Below are 8796 nucleotides of genomic sequence, written 5' to 3'. Positions count from 1 at the left end.
TCTCAAATCAATTACACTATGAACATTGCAAGTTAGCATACTCTTGTGCAGAACTAACTTACTTTAAAACAAAACCAAAATAAAATTTTGCCATTGATATTGTGTTGTTTTCAAGGTTTTAGATGAGTTTATTCACAACTTTTAGAGGAGAAATGGGTTTTACAGATCATCTGGTCTGGCGATCTTTACAGATCACCTGGAGGTCTATGGTCTTGCCCAAGGTTGACAGCTGCTTTATGAAGACTTAGAACTAGATATGGGATCTTGAAACATCCTTCCAATCTTGCTATTAATCAATTCAGTTTCTTTTTATGAATGATTAGGAACTTTAATAAGCCTGTAGTGCTGAATGGCAAATGCCCTAAACAGCACTCTGGCCTCAGAATCATCCCTTAAGGCATTTGGATCTGGCTAAAAAGCCCCTGAGAGTTTTTCAGACATTGAAAGCCAAGACACTGTGGCAAAAAATGACCTAAATGAAAGATCTCTGTGAGTGAGATCCCAGCGGAAAGAATGGATCATCAAAGAAGGAGGTACTTTTCTCTGAAGGGAGGAGAGAACTTCCACTTCAATTATGGCCTTCTCTAAATAAGATCAGAGTTTGTGAACTCAAGAGGCTTCCATAGCCTTGGCAGCTCATGACAAGAGCCTCGGGTGGTTACTGATGTCATAAATAAAAGTGTCAATTGTTAAATCAACAACGGGAGTCACTGTGCACTTACTCCCCATGTGGGATCTCTATCCTTAATGTGTTGTGCTATGAGAATTAATGGTAAGACTAGCCTTCAAACAGTGCTTTGTACTTTGTGTCTCTGTGTGGGTGCAAACTGTTGAAATCTGTACTTAGTATAAACTAAGTTGACCTTCTGTATATGAAGATAATTGAAAATGAATCGTGATGAAGAATGGGATGGGAAAGGGAGTAGGAGATGGGATGTTTTGCAGGTGGGAGGGTGGTTATGGGGGGGAAAACTGCTATAATCCAAAAGTTGTACTTTCAAAATTTATATTTATTAAGTGAAAGTTTTCTAAAAAATAAATAAAATTTAAAAATAAATAAAAAATAAATGCCAACAAATATAATCTTGTAGTGCTTATTATGTAGTATGTATGTATTTATTTATTTAGATAAAGGGAACAGATTTCATGTATTTCATATATACAGTTTTCAGAACATAATGATACTTCCTGCCCTCCCACTTTGCTTCCCTCTCTCCCTTGCTTCCACTTTGCCTCCTCCTTCCTTTCTTATTTTTATTTTTATTTTTGCAATGACATACTTTCAACTTACTTTATAATCACAAGCTTAATCCACCACTGAATAAAGAATTCAACAATATGAGGTCTTGGCTACTGTGTTTTTATTTTACAAAAGCATAATTTAGGATTGCTAAAAAGTGATTCTAATACTCTTTTTATTGCTGTTGTAAGTGTCATGAGAACTATTAATCTAATATTCTGAAATTGAATTACAGTTATTATAGTCCTGTTTTTTCACTTGTTTAAGCATTAGTCAGGAAATGATATCTGTAATATAAAAAACCTACCATATTCCTAGGTGAAGTATAATAAACATATAAACACAAATAAACAAACAATAAAATTGCAGTAAAAATTGACAATAGAAATAAACACTCACAGGAGAAAAAAAAAAACAAATGATTACCAACGTGTGAAGATGTAAACAGATTATATTTTTCAAAATGTCTGTAGCAAAACAGTTGTCTTGTTCCCACGTGTTTACTCCAACCTTGTCACTTCCATGAAGAGATAGAGTCTATCCTCTTCTCTTTTTACTACACAGGGACTGTGACTGTTTCAAGCAAAAATCTGGTATAACTATGTGACTTAAGACAATAGTTCTTAAAGGTAATATGGCTTCCTCCCTCTCTCTCTCTCTCTCTCTCAAACTAAACTCTGTAATATAGCCACACCCTATGTCAAGAACCAAGTTGCATACAGAAGTTACAAATAGGCAGAAAGCTCCAGGTCTCAGTCTACAAACAACATTAAAACCAAAACACATGTGAGAGAAGCTTCACATGACCAAGGCACAGCCTTCTAGTCTGACAGTGAACAGAGACATGAGCTATGCTCCTTCAGCCCTTCCTTGTGTTAATTGCAGTTTCATGAGCAGAGTAAATATTATTTCTTTAAGCCAGTGTGTCTCCAAGCATCATTACTGATGTTTTGAATAGATTGATTCTATGTTCTGCAGTGCTTTACTTTGTATTTAGGAAGTTTAACAGTACCCCCGGGCCCTTACTTGTAGGACAGCATACAGCATCACATAAAAATGTCAAAAATCAACAGTATCTCTTGGTCTAACAGTTAAGCTGTCCACATCCTACATTAAAATATTTGAGCTGAGTAACTGGCTCTGGCTCCTGACCCCAGGGTCCTGCTGGTGCGGAGCCTGGGAGGCAGCAATGATAGCTCAAGTGATGGCTCTAGAAAGTTGTTGCTGTTGTCATGAGAAGCCTAGAGTCAGTTCCCTGGAGTCAGCTTTGGTCTGGTACAATGCCAACCACTGTAGGCATTTGGGGAGTGAACTAGTGTCTTGGAACTTTGTCTTTCTGCCTTTCTTTCTGTCTCTCTGCATCTCAAATACATTTGATACAAGTGTCCCTTGGGAGGCAAAAATCACTCCTACTTAAAGTTGATATTTTAAGCCCTAAGTTTTACAGCTGTACAGATAGCGTAACTCTCCCTGTCCTGAGCATCATCCCCATCATCATCTTCATGTAGGCAATTAAACCATCTCATATAATTGAATGTACACAAGCATGTGCATATAATATATGCACATATAATGTATATGACTATTTTTTTGACAGGCAGAGTTAGACAGTGAGAGAGAGAGAGACAGAGAGAAAGGTCTTCCTTCCACTGGTTCACCCCCTAAATGGCCGCCACGGCTGGTGTGCTGCGCCAAGCCGAAGCCAGGAGCCAGGTGCTTCCCCCTGGTCTCCCATGTGTGTGCAGGGCCCAAGCACTTAGGCCATCCTCCACTGCCTTCCCGGGCCACAGCAAAGAGCTTGACTGGAAGAGGAGCAACCGGGACAGAATCCGGCGCCCCGACAGGGTGCTGGCACCGCAGGCAGAGGATTAACCTAGTGAGTCGCAGCGCTGGCCGTATATGACTATTTTTGAAAACTGTTTTAAAAAGGAGTGGAAGGAATTGTATAGATTTGACTATGCAATATTTCTTCTCTCACTCCATAACTCCTTATAGAAATCAAGTAAACTGGAGCAATTCAATTTATTCTATTTGTTATAAAATAATAATATTTTAATAACTGATTTTCATTCTGATTTTTCAAAATAGCATAGATTTTTCAGATTCCAGTTTTAAAATATGTCTTTTTATGGGAAATTATGTCCATTCTCAATTTTTATAATTATTGATTAAACATTTTATATTACGGAGGCCATTTGGTCTGGTGGTTAGGTTCTAGCAGCCCATATCAGAGATGCCTGGTTCACCATGCTATTTGCCCCGATTCAGCTTCCTGCTAATGTAAATGCTGGAAGTCAGCAGTGATAGCTCAAGCGGGATTGGGTTTCTCCCACTCATGTGAGAGACCTGGGTTGAGTTATCATCTCCCAGCCTTGGCTCCAATCAAAGCCCACTATGGGAATCTTGGGAATGAAGCATCATATATGAGCTCCTTCTCTTTGTCTACCTGTGTCTCTCTCTGTGTCTCAAATAAATAAATATTTTCCAATGTGTATCTCTGTTTAATGGTTTTATTTATGTGATTTATAATTTTTAGCGTTTTTGTAGAATACTATTTTATTTTCATATTATCCACATGAATCTTTTCAAGATCCAAGATATCAGAATTACTCTTAATTTCTATGGAATAACTTGTTTGTTTTGTAAAGTTAGTTTAAGATTCTGCTGGTATGTTAAAGTATTAGCACAGGAATTAACATATTAAAAACTATCATAAATTTATTGTGCTGTATAATTGACAAAAATCTAGTGTTACCAAATTGTGTATATAATAATCCAGTAGATGTTTGTACAGCATTTTTTAAAAAAAGATTTATCTGTTTATTTGAAAGGCAGAGTTACAGAGAGTCAGAGGCAGAGAGAGACAGAGAGAGGTCTTCCATTCCATTTGGGGTTCACTCCCCAAATGGCCACAACAGCCAGAGCTGAGCTGATCTGAAGCCAGGAGACCTGCTCTGGGTCTCCCACGTGGGTGCAGGGGCCCAAGGACTTGGGCCATCTTCCACTGCTTTCCTAGGCCATAGCAGAGAGCTGGGTCAGAAGTGGAGAAGCAGGGACCTGAACAGGTGCTCATATGGGATGCAGGCAGTGGCTTCACCTGCTATGCCACAGTGCCAGCCCCTGTACAGCATTTTTTCAAACAGGCTTTATTTAAGCACTTTCATCCTTACAGATAATTTGAATGGAAAGTACAGAATTTCCATAAACTCCACCCTGCCCCAAATTTCCTGTTAGTAACAACTTGCATTTAGGCATTTAGGCAGTAAATTTGTTATAGTATGATAGACCAATACTGATGTGTGATTATTATCAGAGATCCATAGTTTACATTGGAGTTCATATTCTGTGTTGTACATTCTGTGTTTGGCAAGTGTATAAGGACACATAGCCACCATTACAGGTTTCACTGCTCAAAGAACACCATTGCTCCACATTGTACTTCTTTTCGTGCCTTATATTTTTATTGATTTGGTTTACTATCCTGAACTTTCATAAATATTTTTTTCTTTTAATTCTTATTCTTGTGTGCTTAATAAAGTTGGTATTCATTTCATAGTATCATTTTGTTAATTGGTAAATTGCACCATATTTTTTGATTATTTAATCATTGCCTACTTTTTAAGTGCTTATTCTGAGACTTTCTCTTCACTACTATTTAACTAAAAGAAAATAACTTTATTTAGAGTGCATATTATTTGCTAATTGTGTTAATAATCTTTATTATCTAGGGATAATAAATTAACAATCTGTGATATCTTATTCAGTCCTCAAAATAACTCAATACTTATCATGTCTAATTGGGAGTTAAGGCATTGATCCAACACTGTGCAAGTAATATGTAAAGCTGGTACTTTTGAAACCAGGTAGACTGAATCTTGTGTCAAAGAATCAATTACTCATGTTTATCTCAAGAAAGAATTCCATTTCTTGGTTCTTTGATTCTATTTCACTGAGGTAATATGCTAAAAATATTTTCACTTCCCTCTCTCTTACTCTTACTAGCCCCATCCAAAAAACTGTTTTATATACATTTTTACAATCTGTTAATGTGCTGTTTATTCCTCAGTTTGCTGAGGTAATTTAGAATTATTAGTTCTGGATTATTATTCTTTTTTAAATTTTTATTTATTTTATTTATTTTTTTATTTTTTGACAGGCAGAGTGGACAGTGAGAGAGAGAGAGAGAGAGAGAGAAAGGTCTTCCTTTTGCCATTGGTTTACCCTCCAATGGCTGCTGCGGCCAGCGCGCTGCGGCTGGTGCACCACGCTGATCCGAAGCCAGTAGTCAGGTGCTTCTCCTGGTCTCCCATACAGGTACAGGGCCCAAGGACTTGGGCCATACTCCACTGCCTTCCCGGGCCACAGCAGAGAGCTGGCCTGGAAGAGGGGCAACCAGGACAGAATCCGGTGCCCCGACCGGAACTAGAACCCGGTGTACCAGCGCCGCAGGCGGAGGATTAGCCTATTGAGCCACGACACAGGCTCTGGATTATTATTCTCACCAATGCTTTCTTTTACATCACAAACTAAAATGGTGATATTATTTTTCTTAGTCAACAATAACATTAGGGTATAATTCAGTGTTGTCAAAGTCATAGATAGTCATGGAATCATAAATGAGTACTTCATGTTTGTAAGGCAGTTTGGCATTAGTTATAAAAATATTTACATGTTAATAACTATTAACCCGTTAATTTCCCTTTAAAAGCATATTGTAAAGAAATATTCAGAAAGTAGGGCATAAACTCAAATGAAAACAAGTTTGCCTAAAATTCAATCAATAGTTGAATGGTTTAAATTAGTTTATGTCCCTAGAAGAAATGCTGTCAGTTTCTTAAGAGTAATATGCAAAGAAATCAATCACACTAGAAAAATCTTATATGACAGCAAGAAAAAAGCAATGCAAAACTATATGATAGTAATTATGAAATCTACATAAATATCAAAATGATTTTGTTTGAACTTGGATAATTTTTAATTTATTTTCACTGTTGCAATTGCTAATTTTTATAACAATTCTTTATTATTTTAATATCAGAAGTCCTCCCCACACTTTTGTTCTGTTTTTTAATTTACATCACATAATTCCCTAACTCCTCTTTTATTTTTTATTATTGGACTAGAGTTATATTTCTTATAATGAAATAGGATCTAATACTGAGACAGCTAAAACTACACTGCCCTCTATGGGATTTTGGCAGATGAACAAACTTTCTTTTCTTAGTTTTTTTTTTTTTTTTAATTGTACACCATGCATTGCAGAATGTACTTATTTGTATGCAAAAAGATAAAGTATAAAATGTATTGTGAAAGGAGTCTATGCTCAAATGACCAAGCTCATCATTTGGGGCACTGAATCAGTGTCACTGTCCAGTAATATTGAACTTACTATAAATTAATATAAAGCATATGCCTGGTAGAAATGAAACCTGAAATTCACAGAAAAATACCATTTAAGGAAATTCAGCTTTTTATTAAAAGATGAAAGATTTATGCAATCTGAAAAGAAACCAGAGTATAAGAATTCAGCTTTTTAAAGCACTGTGAATGATGAATAACTCTGGAAAATAAATGAAGAAGAAAAGCATCAGTTGCAGGCAAATATAATATTGACTTTTCAAAGGTTGTGTGTGTTTTTGTGTCCAATATGTAGAACTCTTGTAGATACACAGAGAGATTCACTTAATACCAGAAATGAAGAAAGCATTTGAGAGGCCCTGTTTCTCTCATCGTTGTATTATGAACCGAGAAACGCAGTAACAGAACAGGGAGCTTTATCAGCTCACAGGTGGGATGCCAGCTGAGCTCTTCCCCCAGGTTTCCAGGCCAATGTGGTCTTTCCCTTATACTGAAATACCACATTTCTGTTTCAAGGTTATATAACATCAGCCTGTGTGTTTCCATGTTTTCTTTCATGGGACTTTTTCTGGATTCCCTTTTATTCTGTTTATCTATAATTTTCTTTCCTCTTCTTCCTTTCAGTGTAGCCTCAGCTTTCTTTATTGTTTCATTATTTAAATTCTAGAAGCTACTGAGGAAGTCTGTGGTATAAAATGATGTTCAGGTCTATTTTTAGTCATAAGATGTGACTTTGTGTCTTTGAGTAGATAACATAAAACGTGTCATTGGGTAGATAACATAAAATATAGTCGTGTATTAAGTCAATGAGCAAAACTGAGAAAATCTGGACTTTGAAAACAGGCTGGACTTAAATCACAGTTTTGTTTCCTGCCACAAATGAGACTGAGCAAATTCATAAATCCCTCTAAGCCTTGATTTCTTTATAAATTAAATATATTACCACATACTGGCCGGCGCCGTGGCTCAATAGGCTAATCCTCCGCCTTGAGGCGCCGGCACACCAGGTTCTAGTCCCCGTCGGGGCGCCAGATTCTGTCTCGGTTGCCCCTCTTCCAGGCCAGCTTTTTGCTGTGGCCCGGGAAGGCAGTGGAGGATGGCCCAAGTCCTTGGGCCCTGCACCCCATGGGAGACCAGGATAAGCACCTGGCTCCTGCCATCGGAGCGCAGTGCGCCGGCCGCAGTGCGCTAGCCCTGGCGGCCATTGGAGGGTGAACCAATGGCAAAAGGAAGACCTTTCTCTCTGTCTCTCTCTCTCTCACTATCCACTCTGCCTGTCAAAATATATATATATATATATATATATTACAACATACTTTGCATGTTTATAGTAAGAATATGAAATTATGTAGGTAAAGTTTGCAGTTAATGGTTCCAAGATTTAGCAGATACATAACATATAGTTTCCAAAATCATCACATATTTCATAAGAATCCAAAATACATTTATCAAACATCAATCTTACCAGGAGTTTATTGACTACTTCATAATAAAAATATTTGTTATCTACTATGTTAGTTGACTTTGTACTTTTATTAGTATTTTTATATTCTGAAATTCTAAAGTTTAAAATGGTTAAAGTGATCAATATTGCTTTTATGGTTAATTCATTTTGTATCCAATTTTTAAAACACTTGGCTATTCCGAGGTCATAAAGATAGTCTCCCATTCTTTCTCAAGATTCTAATTTTTACCTTGTACATTAATATCCACATTCCATCCAAATATAAACTTCACATTTTGTATTTCTCACACAGATATTCATTTGAACCAGCAATCTCATTGAAATAAACCTTCTATCTTACATTTCAGTGTCACCATTATCATAAATCAGGGGGTCATGTCTTTGAATCTCTTTTGTGTTTCATATTCTGTTCCATTCATCTTGTAGTGTTTTTTCTTCCCTAAAGTACCGCATTGTCTCAATTACCATAAGTTTATATTGTCTTGAATTACTGTGATTTTTTTTTCCTGAAAAGACTACCTTTGCTATTATTAGCTATCATAAGATGATTTCAATTTCAGCTTGTTTTAAGCAAAACCTTCTGGGTTTTGTTTTGCAGTATCTTGAGCTTATATACTGTTTCTGGGGGAATTACGTGGAGTCTTGAAATCATCTGAATATACTGCATCCAAATGAAACGCTAATAAAATAAGCACTCCTGGAGACAAGAAATAGTGGGAATAAATTTTTAGAC

This window comes from Oryctolagus cuniculus, chromosome 4 (assembly GCF_964237555.1).
Source record: "Oryctolagus cuniculus chromosome 4, mOryCun1.1, whole genome shotgun sequence".
In the NCBI taxonomy this organism is placed as follows: Eukaryota; Metazoa; Chordata; class Mammalia; order Lagomorpha; family Leporidae; genus Oryctolagus; species Oryctolagus cuniculus.
Note: the sequence above shows the minus strand (reverse complement) of the source record.